This window comes from Typopeltis vanoorti, chromosome 21 (assembly GCF_054136105.1).
Source record: "Typopeltis vanoorti isolate ZY-2024b chromosome 21, IOZ_Tvanoo_1.0, whole genome shotgun sequence".
NCBI classification, from domain to species: domain Eukaryota; kingdom Metazoa; phylum Arthropoda; class Arachnida; order Uropygi; family Thelyphonidae; genus Typopeltis; species Typopeltis vanoorti.
In genome coordinates this window covers 51,700,844-51,718,078 of record NC_143569.1, presented here as the reverse complement: position 1 = coordinate 51,718,078, position 17,235 = coordinate 51,700,844, and positions in this window count along the sequence as shown.

Here is a 17,235-nt window from a genome sequence, read left to right as displayed (position 1 = left end):
CCTATTTTTAATTTATTTCACTTATATTTTTCCAAGTTACCTAAGATTCATATCTTACTTTGACAGTACTGTGATGTTTCTTTCTTTATTTTCATCCCGCCACTTTCTGGATCTGTTCATTTAATCACCCCCCCCCCTCTTTATATATCTTCTTGGCCATTCTCCCTTGCTTTTTTTTTTCTCGGTTCATCATCGATGTATTCCCTTCCGGTTTAATCTTTAGTTAAATTCTCTTTCCTGAATATTTCATATTTGATCATCTATCAATCTAAACATCTCGTATCACTAGTTTGTTGAGTTAGATTATATGGAGTAAACACCAACCAAACCATGATGAAAGTACTTTATGTTTCACTTGCATTGTTCGCCAGTCTGCTTGTTTGTTTTCTTAAAAGAAAATCTTGCTACCTCTACCATACGTGAGAGGTTCACTTTTGAGATTAACTATTTTTTCAAATAAATACAATGTTTGATTCTTCCATCTGTACATCGGACATGTTTCATGAATCTGCATGCGACTGTGTCATAAATTCTGGGTTGGATTAATTAGCCAGACTATGTAATATTACGATTCCTACAGATTCAAATAATCTTGATCCTTGTAATTTATACTTACAGTTCGGTATCCTTCGAGTAGCTGCATGTAACGGTTAAGATTCATATTTAATGAATCCCATGTCTGTTTATGTATTCCTTTGTGATCATTTTATCATTATTTATTTATCTTTTCTTCTTCCTTATATTGCCATCACTTCCAACTTCGTATTTATGAAATTCTTAACCGGAATAACCGCAACTCTCTCTCTCTCTCTCTCTTTCTGTTGCTTTATACCCCCACCCCACCCAATTATAATTTACTATTTGTGTAGTCCAGACCACCTGTCTCTTCTGCCTTCGTTGATTGTTCTGGTTGTTCTACTAGCAGGTGGTTGTGTTAGTTTGTTAGCTTTTCTTTCGGAACTATTAGTATTCATATCCAGACAATCGTTGATTCACTATTATTATTTCTCTCGTTGTGCTCATCTATATGTCTACTTAACGTAAAGTTCACTCATATTGATTTGTTTTCTTGTATGAGAACAGCTCTTTTCTAAATTTATAAATTTGGTCATTTATAAATAGTCTCCCCCACACCCAATTTTATACCAATTAAAATAATACATTCATATTATAGATTTCTTTAAAACGATATCTAATAATAATAATAATAATAATAGCTTATCGATGAAAAAATTCATTTTTCCTCTTGGTGGCGTGTAGTGTGTTAATTCATTGCATTGCTTCTGCGCTGTTTTGACCATATCTGTGGGCTGGGCTGCAACTTCTGGCAAAAAGCCAAATTTCAGGAAATATAATTACGTAACATATTTTGTATGTGTTACGTAATTTCATAATTATTTTATTTTATTTTTAAAAACAATAATATCCGACGAAGGCCAGTGCGTAATATGATTAAAAAAAAAACGATAACAACAGTTACATAAAAAAAAAATAAAAATGAAACTGTTAGGCAATCAGTATATCATGAGATACCCGGAGGAGTTTATCACTGATTATTACTACTAGGGATAATAAAGGCAATTAAGAAAAAGAAACGAGAGATAAGAAATTATAAAAGTCTGAAGAGCTAATTGTTTGACCCTGTAGTGAAACTCTGCTTTTTTTTTTTTTTTAATGAATATTTATATACATGTTTATTTTCAAGAATATATCATAGAAATTAATAACAGTGCTAAGTGAAAGAATACGCAGTTTTTCTCTTTTTCTTTCCTTTTTATTTTTTTAAATAAATATTAATTTTGATCAAGGTGACTTGTTCACCTACCCTTCTTGCTGACACCGTTTTCATGATACTTTTTAAACATATTTTTAAATTTTTTATAAGACTATTTCTCCAAAGAATATTTCAGACTATACTGAATTCCAGCACATTCGACCTCTCGAATACGGTTGATTTCGGTTTGAACGATGCTGGTGAATAGCGAGAATATCATAAACATGTAGCATCGTGTTTCGAGTACTGTGACCCAAGTATTCATTCTACAGGCTCACTAAAGTGATCACATTCTTTGGTGAACATGACCCTAAATAGTGGCAATAACTCATGCATATTTTGTTATGCCTATCAGGGTGCATCAATAGTTTATAGCCAGTCATCCTATAATCGATATCATCTACATGGATTTTTCAGCTCTCTTTAAAATGCAAACTAATGGACACAGCAGCAGCAGAATTGAACCAGAAGAACAGTCATTTGCCTTTTATGTTCTCCCTACGCGTAATGGTGAATGGTGTTTTCTCTTTAGACTTTCCTATCAATGCTGATGTCTCTCAGGACTCTGTTATTTCACCCTCCCTTCCTGATTTATATAAATTACCTGCTCTCATTGACTGTAAATCCTATTCATAGTTTTTATGATGATATCACATTCCATAAGATTGTGATAAGATGTATTCATAAGACAGGCCTTACAGTGCCCAAAGATCTCAGGCTTCAAGATCATCTCTAATAACTGCCCTGACCGCTTATTTTCTGGTCAAGATGATTGAGATGAGAGCAACCTAGTCAACTCCAGTGCTTCCAAAATGTAGTTTGGCTTGTTTTTCCTGTAAATAAGACCTGAGGTCTTTTCTGCATACTTTTGATAATGCCGAACTCAAACAGTTAATACCAAGTATCTCTTCGCGGACTGACTGTTACTTCAAACATTTCCTGACAAACCATATCACTTCTATAGCATCAACAACTTCCAAAAAACTTGGCATCCTTTTCTGGTCAAGATGGCACTTCTCTGGCGATCAATTACTTACTCTGTACAAATCTCAAATTCGAGCAACATTGCAATACTGGTCTGATGAATCTGGCGGTTCACCTAAGACCGCCCTCAAAATTCCTGAAAAGGGCAATCCGTTGATAAATGACACTTCTCTTACAGACTCTTCTCAGCCATTATCCCATAGAAGATCAATTTCTGCATTGTGTCTCTTGGCCATTGTTCATCAGAACTAGCATCCATTATGCTTCATATTTCTGCCATATCTACAGGAACTCATACTACAGTTGCTCAGCATTCTTTTATAGTCGAACCACATACTCATCGAATCTGCTACTTCTAGTCACCTTTCATTCCTTTCTTCTCATCTGGCAAACATTCTTTGGAACAGTCTCTCTCTGTTCCAAAGAATGTTAAAAAAGAGTCAAGAGTTAAAGCAATAATCTGTAGATTATTGCTTTAACTGCATTTATGCTTGGCCCGTTTGACTATTTTGTGTTATTAAAAATCGAAGCTTCCAGGAAGGAAAAAAATCTTCCAATGCCATATAACACTAGCTAACTCATTTTCAGTTCAAAAGCGCTTGTAAAAGTTCTTTGTGTAAAGGAATTCGAACCCAAGTCTTCCAACCAAAGGACATTGAGGTACTTGAAGACAGCATGGAAGCTTATAAGCAGTAGTTGGATTTATAAAATCACTCTCATCCTTCAAGCCTTCATTGATTGTGTGCTTAATCTATCAATGAATCAAGGTTTCGAAAAGGCCTTGATTCATTTTTTCTCCTGAAGGAGAGAAAGTGTACAGAAGACAAATTCACTATCTCATTGTCTATAATAAAAAAAATATATCGCAAACAAACAAACAAAAAGAAATAAATAGAATGTTGTTGTTTATTTTTTATAGAAATAAAAAAAAACAGAAATTTTTAATAACCAAATTTTCAAAAGTTGAAGTGTTTGTCGAACAGTAGCGTTGTTGCCTTCTTTCAAAAGACAAATATCTGTAGATTACTTATTTGAAGATATAACTAATTACTTTTAAGGAAAGATACACAATGATGGTTTTATCAACGTGTGCTTGTGGAGGGATGTTATGCTATAATTGCAGAAATAACTCAACTATTTTTTCCTCAAAAGGAGGAACTTTAGAAACTTATAACACTATAATACTTAGAGAAGAACAGTTATTATGATATATTCAAACATTATCGTAATTTTACTAAATAAACCGGCAACTGAATAACATCAAATGATGAAAAGTGTCGATTTTATGGTAAAAAAAATAATAAAAACTTGATACATAATTCTCAAAAAAAGTAAGTCAATAAATAAACTATAAATAATCACATAAAAATAAGCAATAAATAGATAATAATAATTAGAAAAATATTCCTTCAGTCGAAGGGGTGCGCCAGTAGTGTCCGGCGCCTGTGTGCAAAACTTTACTTGGGGCCCCTGTCCCCCCCTCCAATAAAAAAACACTTTAAAAAACGTTTTTTTTAAAGTATTTCCTCCTCTTTGGCACCTTTACTATCCTGGCGGTTGTGTGCGTCGCACACATTGCACATATGGCCGGCGCGCCCCTGATCAGTCGTAGATTCGATTATTTGATGTTATATAGTTACTGCCTAGTGGCTTTTCTTTTTCTTTCTTGGTTGATTTCAGGGTTAATATTTGTTAATATAGAAGTGTTAATACATAAGATATTCGAGTTTATATCCCAAGTCTGTAATTGAGCACACAACACACTACATTTTTTAAAAAAAGTACATTAAAAAAAAGTCAATACCATATAAGAAAGATTGTAAATCTAAGTTAGACGGTAAACAAAAATCGCCTGTCATCGAAAAATATTCTCAGACATCCCTACTACACAGCGAAATGGAAAGCCAAACCTTTTACTTGAAATGGGAATGCTATCCAATCTGCCACAGAGGCTACCACAAATAAATACGATATGATATTTGGAAACACTCCCAAACGCTCCCAATAGGAACGCTCTCAACCATGACGATTTGAAAAGCTGGAGGCCGACTGCCTACTGATTTCCCAAAATATAAATGAAAATTAAAGTAATAACGTCAAGATAAAGCAGTGTTAGATTTCTAAATTTTAAGTTAATTTAATATAATAGTTTTGAAAATTTAATAAATATACAATACGCACTATAATAGATTATTTCTATATAAGTATAATCATTATGTTTGTAAACAAGAACAGACGATCAAAATTTAAGTGAGTGCCCGAAACTTTAATTCATCCCTGTGAGAAAGTATTACGTTAATAATAATATCATTAGTACTTCTGAACAAAGTGCTAACAGAACAAAGCTGGTATAGTCTGTATTTCGTGATAAGGTTTTATTTGTATCCTGTTCAACTTACCACCAGCTGTGAACAGCTGCGCAGGAAAATGTATATGTGATAAAAAGCCACGCAACACACACAGATACACTCATCATTGCTCTAATAACTTCTATAAAAACAATACATGTACAATGATTCTCTAGAATGATATCTATAAAATGATATCTTCACAGATTTTACTCGGACAGAACACGTTTAAGATGACATTTACATCCACAACAATTTAAAAAACAGGATTTATTTCTATATTTGAGGAATCAGCTAGGAAAACTGAATGCAAAATAAAAGAAAATATTTCGTGCACCCACAAATACGGATAATTATGATGGTGCCAATTTGACAACAGATTAAATGTTAATATTGTGAAGGAGATGCTGTGGTGTTATAAATTCACTAGTTGTAAATATTTCGTTAAAGGATTTCTTAGATTAATATTTGAGTTTCTTTCCGACTGGAGAGTAATAAGCAATGAGTATAGTAGAATTACCATTTGGATAATGGTCACGGAAAAGCTGATCCAAGGAGGATGGAATTATGGTAGACCCATTGGCTATCGATAGCTTCTTATTAAGGACATCCTAAGGATTATTTTCAAATTCATATTAAATACATACATCAGTAAAAAAAATCTAATCTTGAAATTGTAATTATTATAATGCAATAAAAACTATTTTTGTAATTATGGCATTAATTTTTCTTAAACGTTTTAATAAAATACATAAAAGGTTTTATTTTATTTCCTTTGAAGATGGCAGGTGTTGCGGAAATTCTGAACCCAATTTTAATCTATAACACACCCCCGGAATTTACAAAAATGACCGCAATGTGTTTAAAGGGAAGAAAAAAAGAAAAAAAAACCCGTTTTGTTAACTTTTCTATAATGTTGATATGCAAACATGAACATCGGAGAGAGAGAGACATTGCATCCTCGTGGAAGTTGAGGGAAATTATGTAGGAAAATTATTATTATTATTATAAAAAACCTCCATGGAATCAAAGACTCATCGTGGGAGGTCCACTGTTATACACACAGTTTATCATACTGCGCCTTAATGTATTCACTGTGTATGCACTCACCGCACTCTCGTGCAATGCATTCCAATCACTCACCACTCTCCGTGTAAAAAATCTGCTCCCCACTCCCTTGCTCACACCCTTCTTATACAGCTTCCAGGGATGACCTCTTGTTCTCCTGGAAAACAATTAGCTTTTTTTTTTTAAAGACTGGACGCAGTCTATGATGATGAGTAAGAGTGATGTCTTTAACTAAGTCATGCGATTTGGTAAATTGCAGTGAAAATTAATACAGTTCATAACAAATACATCACAAAAACCATATAAGTATTGTATGATTGTGATGATTGTGGATTTCTATTCGTAGAATTATTTATCAGTATAGAATGGTTAATATTAAGTATTAAACATTTCATATCATATCGTAAATGCATCATATTATGTTAAACTTTCCCCAACATGATTTGCTGGTGGAGCTGTATTACCTATATAACTGTAATGCTGTTGCTACTGTCATTGCCTGAACAAATGTCGACGAAGTTCAGTTGATCTCCATGTGCTCTGCGACCAATGAGTAGTCGTTTTGAAGAAAGAGGATCGTTGGGAGCTTGACCTACCAGATGTTACAAACCAATCAGTTTACAACAAGTGAATGAAGTTGCTACTTTCATTGTGGAGTAGGCAATGAATAACAGTGTTGGTTCCTGCAGTACATATGCTGTATAAATTTAATTCCAAAATTTTAGAAGATTCTGAATTCCTAACCATACAAGATAACCTTGATAAAGGAGTTGCGTCCGCCGGACTATGAAAGTTGACTGACATTCGCTTTAACATTTCTTTCTCGAATGGAGTTGGACGCTCCGTGGCTGTGGATGATTTTCTGGGGAGATCAGGCTCATTGTCACTTGAACAAAGCTGTAAATACCCACAATTGCCGGGTATGGGCTATGTAAAATCCACATGCAATCCAACAAATTCCTTTGCATTCACCCAAAGTCTGGTGTGGGTTTACAGCTTCGTTTATCATTGGGCCATTCTTCTTTGAGGACATTCGCCAGTCGGTTCCTGTGACCTGCTTAGTTGCTGCCAAAACGTAGTGCGATAATGCACAGTTAAAGCCGCGCCTGTGCATGGATTCAATCATTTTCATGAAGGATGGGTCCCTCCACACGTATCGGTCAATCCTTACAGGAGGTTCTTCGAGAACATTTCTCGGAAGTCAGAGTGATTAGCTGTGCGTTTCCCACTGCATGGCCGCTTCGTTCACCTAATCTTACCCTCCGTGACTTCTGGCTCTGGGGATTTCTCAATGACGGGATTTATCGGAAACATCCTGATAACTTGCCAGCGCTGAAAGACAGCATAACGTAGCATGTACGCAACATCAATCCCGACCATCTGCGTTTTGCCGTTGCACATACTATGCAAAGGTTGCAGTTTGTGGCATACTACCCGGAAGGGTAGCACATTGAAGAGTACAGCCCATGAATTCATAATGGAAGCGAATAAAAATGTATTATTTATGCTTGTGTCGCTTTTCTCCTTGCTTTACACACAGAAAAATTACTACATCTACATTCAGTGCTTCATATAACCCCCTGGTCGCTTTCGCATGATGCAGAATGTATTCCTGCAAAGTTTCGCAACATTTGGATCACTGGATGGTGCTCTGTAAGGCCTTAACACTTTCATTGCCAAGCTGAAAATTGGAATTTAGTGTGGTGGACAAATTTTTTTAATTTTTTATTTAGTTAGCGACGTCCACGCGATAACGCGTGATCTGCCGTCTGGTGAGAACTCGCATCGCGCGATATCGCGTGATTGGCAATGAACATGTTAAACAGACATTTTAAATTTGACCCCCTAGTAAATAAAATCTTCAACATTGTTTAGATGTTTTTAGAACTATTTCAGTATTTTGAAATATCGTCCAATAAACTCAAGAAAATCGACCATAGAACCCACTCTATTTTCAGACATAATCATAGTGTTAGGATTAAGGAACACGAGATGGCACTTGTCAGTCGCTTCTCTTCACCGAACGCCATGTATAATTAGTTAGTCTTGAGCAAGCTGTCTCTGATTGGCTACGGTGGAGATTGAACTTCCCCCTCCGTCTTCAAAAGTTAAATAGGGCTGAAACGGTCTTGCCTACAAGGTAATAAAAGGTGTTAGCCGTCTTTTTTTTTTTAATTTATATTTCATGATACTTCACTCAAATTCGTGAATACATTTTGTATTCGCGAGTTTTAGTAAACCATAAGCCATAGTGTTTATGGTTTAGAGAGAATTCATTCAGACCAAGACAAGTGATAAAGAATTCGTGGATTCAAAGCATGGTTTAAGAACTCCTTTAATTAAGAAACTCGATAACACTAAACTAAAAATAAATCCTTTGATGCATTTATTGCCAAAGAGAGTAGCAGAGTTCTATAAGTCCTATTTAACTTTTTGAAGATCAGTGGGCAGTCTTTGCCTTCAGCCATTATCGATATTGAGCACTGTTTATCAATGGATCGAGAGAGAAAGAGAGAGAGAGAGAGAGAGAGAGAGAGAGAGAGAGAGAGAGAGAGAGAGAGAGAGATTAAGGCAGGAAGTTATTATACAAACAGGTTATTATGTGCAAGTACCACGGAGTCCCACAACTCGCAGCAGAATGTGGGATTCCATGGCACTTGCTACAAGCTACCTCAATCTCAATATCTGTGAAAATAAGCTTAAACTCATTCAAGCTCCATGTTAAACTTCTCAACTTATTCTACACACTCCATTCACTTGTTTTATGGTGGCAATCCATATATGTGATTATAATGCATTCCATCGCACACAATATTGCTACTTTCTTCACTTCTACCAGGAATGCATCTCATTCTCCCGTCATTCTCTTTGTAACAATACTACCTCTCATTCCCATATGCAACTGTTAGGGATGCCATCTTGTTCTCTCATTTCCCATTTACTGAAGCTACTTCTATTTCCCAACAGGAAATTAATTATTAAAGTGCAGACTATTGAAGCATATTTTAAGACTTTTATTGAAGTATTAAGTGCACCATGAAAAGTCAAAATAACATGAGATTATAAAGAAATGCTTTCTTTCCCTATATTTCTAAGGCTTTCTATGCTTTTCTTGGATAAGGTGATACCTAATCCTTACATTTTCGTTTGTGCTGATAATGTTTGCCGATAACGATTTGTCGATGAGTTACGCATCACAACAAGAGTATAGAGGATTCATGCCATGAGTCCGAACTTAAACTACTTATACGTACTGAAAAGTACCTCCTGGCACTTTTTATGGAAAAAAGGAAAAAAGCCAAGGACTGATGGAGATTATTTCAGTATAACAATGCCCATAGAACACCTACAGAAAAGATTCAAGACTGAAACACAACTTGAGAAAGTAGTTGGAGCATCCGCGACCGTGAAATCATCAGGTAACTCAACTGCCATATTCTGGATGGTGGGGGTTTGCAGCACCAAATGTGAGAACAGTGTTCTAAGTTTGGAAGAGTTTGAATAATATTTGGTTAGCACAATATACAAGAAGAGGAAGGACTCGAGTAGTAAAGAGTACCAAGTTTTGGGAGCCTAAGGAATATATTGATGTCATGAGAGGCAAGAAAAGTGCATTATCCTAATAAGCCTGGAAATGTGTGTATTAATGCCATTAATAAGGAGATATAATGGTAGATATCGATCTCTCCAAAAGAGAAGACATGATTGTGCTTTGGTAGCGTTGAAATAGACTCTAGTGCATTGAAAACTAGCAGAGATGTGTTGAACGTAGTGTGTCTACCATATGAACAGGAGACAGGCAGTGTACTGTGGATATAATTAAGAGTTAGTGAGACAAGATTATTTATGTACGTACACAAGAATATGTGGCGAAAATATGGATTCCTGGGTCACTGTGTTCAAGAAATGTAAAGAGAGGAATCCGTATATCTCATAACATGTAATGAATGGTTGTTTTCGACTGACTGGAATTACTACCAAAGGCCAGTATATCTACTAATAGAGGTTGTTCTTCTGATTGGTTTGTCGGTTAGCAAAGTGAGGAACATGAGTACCTTGCACATCTACCTGTGAAATTGGATAACTGTCTTTCAACTTTCCCTTTCTTCAGTATTGCTTTTCGAGACATTATAAAGGTTCTATGAGTCTTAGAGGGGATTTGAACCTAAGTATTTTCAATCAATGGGAAAAAGTCGCTACATCCCTATGAGCTCCTACTGAGGAGTGCCACCAAATGACAGAGAGTGGAACGTAGAACATAAAATGGCAGTTTGCAAAGCAACGATGACAGACATGTTCAAATGCCACGGAAGTGACAGAAACAAATTGACAAGTTTCTGCGAAGATTTTTGTGACGTGTATTCCAAAAAGGAATCATGTAAGGATGAATATTGGTTTTCTTTCTTATTTTTCGAGAAAAGGTGTGGAGTGTGTAGAAGTTACAAAAAATACTGACTAGTTACAGAGTGCAATCATAATTTGGGAAATAGCATGTAGATCAGAGGCTTGAATATTATTCTGACGACTTTACTGTGAAATACCGGAGAAGGCATACACCGTACTATTTTGTTATAATAAGAAGTAATTAACCTAGATATCAATACAGGGGAATTGGAAAATAAGAATGATGTTAATAGTCCAGCATTTGTGCGATGTTAGGATGATACCATCAATATGACAAAGGGAGAAATTGAAGCATAACTGAAATTGGTTGGATTATAGCTAAAGCAATTAACGTTGTGTGATCTCATACTATGATTATTTTTATGGGTTCTCCAACTGATGAGTATGTTTTGATTATACGCTCTGCCAACATCCTGTATAAGGCTGATTTGTTTGGGAACCTTTATAAGGGAACTTCATAAAGATTTCACGCATCTTGGGTGGGATTCAAACTTATGTTTAACAACAACAACAACAACGTTACTGGCTTGCTGGATGAAGCATAAAATGCTTTTTATTTTCCCCTTTATCTGTGTCGAGAAGCTTGATGGGGGGGTTGTGAGTCTTATGCTCGCACTTTGTGAACTATGGAGTTAGCTCTGTTCTGCTGAAAGCAGGATTGCCTTGGGTCTTTTATGTTTGCAATAGTCATGTTCACTATAACTGGAAGCTTTTCTGATTAGTGGGTTGGGATGAGAGTGTGCCTTGCTGAAGAACTTTTCCGCATGGTCATGAAGGAGAGAATGGATGTCAGGGGTTTCGGTTTCTCCGTGGATCTGCGTGTTTCTGACGAACCATGGCGCGTCCAAGATCATCCGCAGGCATTTGTTTTGTATCCCCTGTAGTTTCCGGATGTTAGATTTGGATGTGTGACTCCATGCCGGGGATGCATATGTGATTACTGGTCGTATTACCATCTGAAATAGTAGCAGCTTGTTGCGTGTATCCAATTTGCTGTTACGATTGATCAGGGGATAGAGTTGGGCTATAGTTCTGGATGTCTTTGTGCCTATAAGCTTGATATGGCTGTTGAAATTTAGCTTTTTGTCTAGCTGTACTCCAAGGTATTTGGTTTCTGTCTGCCATGGTATCTTTTTTCCGAGGAGTTGAATATCATCTTGGATGAAGGCTTTGCGTCTGGTGAATAGTATAGCTGAGCTTTTGACGGGGTTTACTTGTATCCTCCAGTCGGAGAACTATTTCTCTAGCTTTGTGATGGTATCCTGGAGACGACTGATCGCCAGGTGTGGACGGAGAGATCTTATCATTTTGGCTGTGTCGTCAGCATATAGGGTGTGATGGTAGTCCTCAGGTTCTGTGTAATGTCAGCCACATAGATTGTGAAAAGTAAAGGAGCCAATAGAGATCCCTGTGGTACTCCTGCCAATATTTGGCGGACTAGTTGAGATGGTGCCATTTATTTTTATCTGCATGGATCTGTCAGTGAGGTATGATTTTATTAGACGGGTAAGGTTTGTTGGAATGTTGGCCTGAATGAGTTTGTAGAGTAATCCTTGATGCCATACCTTATCAAAGGCCTTGGCAATATCCAGAAAAACTGCAGCTGTGTGAAGGTTCCAGTTGTATCCTTGAGTGATATGCTCCACTAGTCGGTGTATTTGTTGCACTGTGCTGTGCATACGGCGGAAGCCGAATTGTTCGTTTGGAATTATTCCTAATTGGTCTGATTTTTCTTGTAGTCTTGAAAGGATAATTTTTTCAGAAATCTTTCCTAGGTTGGAAAACAGGCTTATTGGACGGTAGCTTTGCGGGAGTTGTGGATTGTTTCCTGGCTTTTTTATTGGTATGATGTCGGCTGTTTTCCATGCAGCGGGGAAGTGTTGTATCCTCAGTATTGCATTGGTTATGTTAACCAGGTGTATAATAGCCTTTCTAGGAAGTAATTTGATGATTCTGTTAGTAATTCCATCTGGACCTGGAGCTTTTTTGTTGTTTAGATGTTTTATGATGTTGGTTATTTCAACTGGAGTAGTGGGGGTGATGCTGTCTGGTTTGTCTTTGGACTGTCTTAAGGTACGCTTGACCTGCTGGTGGACTTTATATATGTGGGTGATGTTTATATTGTCATATGATGGGCTGCATTGTTTTCTAGGTTTTCTGCTACTGCTTCAGCTTTTTCATTATCAGTGTGCCTTATGTTTGAATGCTAATTTATGAAAGTAACTCTTGTATGTGAGAAAAATGCAGGTATGGAAGGGAATAAATTGTTTTCCGAATTAATGTTTCTTTTGTTTGTCTGTTGATGAACTTATTTTGCTCTTGCAATATATTTTTAGATATGTAGTATTGTCATCTTTATGTATTCTGTTAGAGAACAGTTTCGTGGTCATAACGTGATTTCGACATTTCTCTCTCTCTACTTTCCACCATATATGCGTTCTTTATGTTGTCACAGTCTGGTAATGTGTGTGCCGAGCATCATGCACTACCTAATGCGAGGAACTGCTAATGTTACTACCGGATTCACTACTGTATGTTGTTTTAACAGTCAGCCTGTGGGACTACTTACTTTCGTACCCTGGAAGAGAGGAACTAGTTCTCCAGAGTTATTGAGGAATGCTTCGATAGCAAAGTCACAACATCACATCTTTTCTGCCTTCATTTGGGAATATGATCCCAAATTTTTATCATTACTTTCGGCCGATCTTTTATCAGAAATATAACTGATTTTCAGTTATTATTAATTGCATATTATTGCCGAATCGACATCTGTCTTAGCGTTAAAAAGACCTAGATACGAATATGTTTAAACAAGGATTCTCTATATGAGCTTAATGAATTAGTATGTCTCATATAGTTATTCTTGTGATTTCGAATTGTGGCCGATGCAGTTAAAACTATGAAACAAGTTTGTTAATTGAATGTGTTCTGACCATTAAAAAAACCGTACTTTACGGGATGAATCCCCTCCCCTACACTTTTGTACGAGGCTGCATGATATAGCACTTTCTGTTGAAAAAGTCGTCATACAGGTTCTTTGCGTCCTAGACTGGATTCAAACTCATCTCTTCTTGATCCAAGCACATCATCAATACAGACTCTCCGACTATTTTGGATCGTTTACAGCAGGGGTCGGGAACCTTTTTGAACCAAAGAGCCATTCCACCAAAAAAAAAAAAAAAAAAAATTAATTAAAACAAAATTTTGGGAGCCACAACTTCAATTCGATTTTTCCTGGTAACTCAAAGTTGCAATTAGTTCAAACTTAGGTAAATTTGTTTTTAATTCAGTACTTCCAGATATCAAATATCACTTTTATATTTGCATATAAATGTTTTATATGTTAAATAAATAAAACAATATTAAGTTTGATTAAGTTTTAATCACAAAACATGTTTAAGTAAGTATAATATTGCAAAAAAGTCAGAATTTGTATTGCAAAATGAATTAGTCCGAACAAAATTACAATATTATGTATTTTAATAGATATTCAATTGTTTTAATTTAAAACTCACTAATGAGACTTTTGATTTTGCATCTTCTCAGCCAATTTACTTAAATCTGGATTGTATGTCGTACACTTTAATAGTAATTCGGCTTTCAAAGTTTCATCAGTCAATTTGTTCCTATACTTATTTTTAATGTAATTCATTGAAGAGACAAATTGTTCGCAATTGTACGTTGAACCGAAAAGAGTGAAACCCCCAAACGCAAGTCGTCTGGCATTTGAATAATTAATTGGGAAAGAATTCCAACATTTAAATATAATTTCCTGTGGTGTTTCTTCCATAGTTTCCTCATTTTCTTCAATTTGTGCTACCATTTCCTGAAGTTTTTGTACCCAGGTACTTTTATTCTGAATTTCCAGAAGCTCCATTTGCGGTTCTGAAATTGATATTCAGGGAAAAGCTTCAATATCTATTAATTTTAAATTGCAATTTAACGGATGTAATATAAATTTCATCATCTCCTGATGTTTTTTTTTTAAATCCTGAAATCTGCTTGTCAATGAATTTAAAATTACAGTAATCATTTCAGCGAATATTTTGCAATCAACTGTTTCTTGATTTAAATTCAATCTATAATTTTTTTAGATTTTCATAATATATAAATTTTTCTTCAGTAACATCTTCGAAAAAGACTCTTAGTTTTTGTTCAAAGGTAAGGACTTCCTCTAGTAATTGTAAGGCTGTGTTTCCCTTCCCTTGCAACTTTAAATTTAGCTTATTAAACGTTCTGCCATATCAAGTAAAAACCAAAAATTTTCTATCCATTCGGGATTACTGAGAAGTTCCACATAATTTACGTTATAATTTTTAGTGGTTAAGAAAACTATTACTTCTTTAAAAGAAGTAATAGTTTTAAAAGTAATAGAACTGAAAAAACCTTTTAATGTTTTATACAGAAAATACAGCACAAATACAGATGTAAATGTCACTAAATCTTTATGTTGACTACCTAGTTCCTCTAAAAATGTGTCAAAAAAAAGTCTGTGATTCAACGCCTGAAAGCGGATGAAATTTATCATTGGCACAACAACATCTATCACTCTTTTTAGTTGTGGTAATAATCCCAAAGAATTTGCAACTAGAGCTTCTTGATGCAAAATACAATGAAATGAAATAACTCCATGTGGAATATGAGTGGTGAATAATTTAACAAACCGCTGATTTTTCGCAATCATAGAAGGCGTGACATCGGTCGCAATGCATACTATATTATTCATATTTATATTTTTATTCTGTAAACTTGTTAGAAGGTTTCTGAAATATTATGACCTGTAGTGGGTCCTTCAAGTGTTAGTAGATCAAGAAGTTCTTCTCAAATACCGAAAGATGTGATATATTTAACCATCACGTAGCATTGTGCCATATCGGAAATATCATTTGATTCATCAACCGCAATAGATATCAATTCGTCAGAATTAATATCCATAATTTGCATATTTGAAACTTCTGCAGAAATTGTTACAATCCGTTCATTGACAATTCTAGCCGAAAGAGGTAAATCTTTAATTTGTTTTCGTATCTCGTCCTTATTTTTCATATCCTTAAATAGAATTTCAGGGACATTATACATGCAATTTTTTCGAAATTCACCACCGGTAAAATGTTTTCCCGCTTTTGCTATTTCAAGGAATAACAAAGAACTTGCTTCAGTAGTATTCGACGAAGATTTCGTCCAAGTTGACAAATTTCTTTGCTGAAACAATGTTTTCTTTTGTAATTCTTCAATAGCATTTTTTCAGTTATCACCCTCAGGATATTTTTTTACTGAAGTCTAAATGTTTTCCTCGAAAATGTCCTTCGACATTACTTGATTTGTTATTTTGAAGTCATAGATGGCAAATTAAACATTTCGGATTTCCATTTACTTCTATAAATGCAAATTTCTCTATCCACATCTTATTGAATCCTCTGTTTTCTTGATTTCTTTTTCTTGAACTCATATTAGGAGGGTTATTATCACATATTTACCTGCAAGTAAAGTACACAAATTCAACATAATAACATAATAAAAATTAATTTGTGCATAACATTACCTGACACTAAATTAAACATCAGTTTAGTACCACAAAAAATAAGTTTACTAACAGAATATTTATTTTGACAGTTAAAACCCGTATGTATCTAAAAACCGTGGTGTTTCATAGGATAGCTAATCAATTAGTTCAAATTTTCGCCGTGACGCTAGTTACCTTAAGCAGGGGTTAACATTTAGCGGTATTTCAAATGTAACGTATAAAGCTCTAAATAATTTTTTAGAGCCTTTGTAACGTAGTTGTAGTTTTTCGTGTCATAAAATTTCATGCGTAACACACATCACATGCATAGTATCTAGCGCCACGAACAGGCCATATCAAAAAGTATCTTTTAATTCAATATAAAAGAGCCGCCCGAGCCGTCAGTTCCTGACCTCTGGTTTACAACCTTGGGCTAGCTATCCGTGATGGCTAACGGTAGCGATTGAGTGGCTATGAAACTTTATTATGAAATATATATATATATATCTTTTTATTTACTTACTAAATACAACTTGGTGGAGAAAGCTTTTCAGCTGAATGCGCAAAACAGCAAAACCGGTCAGAAGAACTCATGTAATTTAGACACATAACACAATGGGGTTCATAGCTTTGGAGGATTCATTATAATTTTAAAATAGCAACCTGAAAGTAAAAATTTAAAAGCCTGCGATACGTCTAACTTCTTCGCTGAATCAGAAACACGGGCCATTTAGAAGAATCGTAGCTGGAAGAACGACGGAGACGAAAATATTAAGCTGCCCAAATAGAATTCCAAAAAGCGTCATATCGAAATTATGATTCAGTTGAACGCACAAATAGATAATGCAAGAGAACTTCGTCTTAGATGAAATGAACGTACATTTGATAACAATTAGAAGGAACTCAATTAAGAATATCCTGGATAGGATAGTAGTAGCACAAAGTGTTCTAGCAAAAAAATTAGCGGAGAAAGAATGGTAGGAATCATATAAGGATGGTGTACAGCTGGATGCACAAAAATTTTTGCAAAAGGCTTAAATTGAGATAAACATAGAGGCTACTGAATTAGAAACTTGCCCAAAATCAGTAGTTTTCGCATAGGCATGCGACAGACCATACCAATCTTCTTCAATTTCCTGTGCATAGTTCAGTGA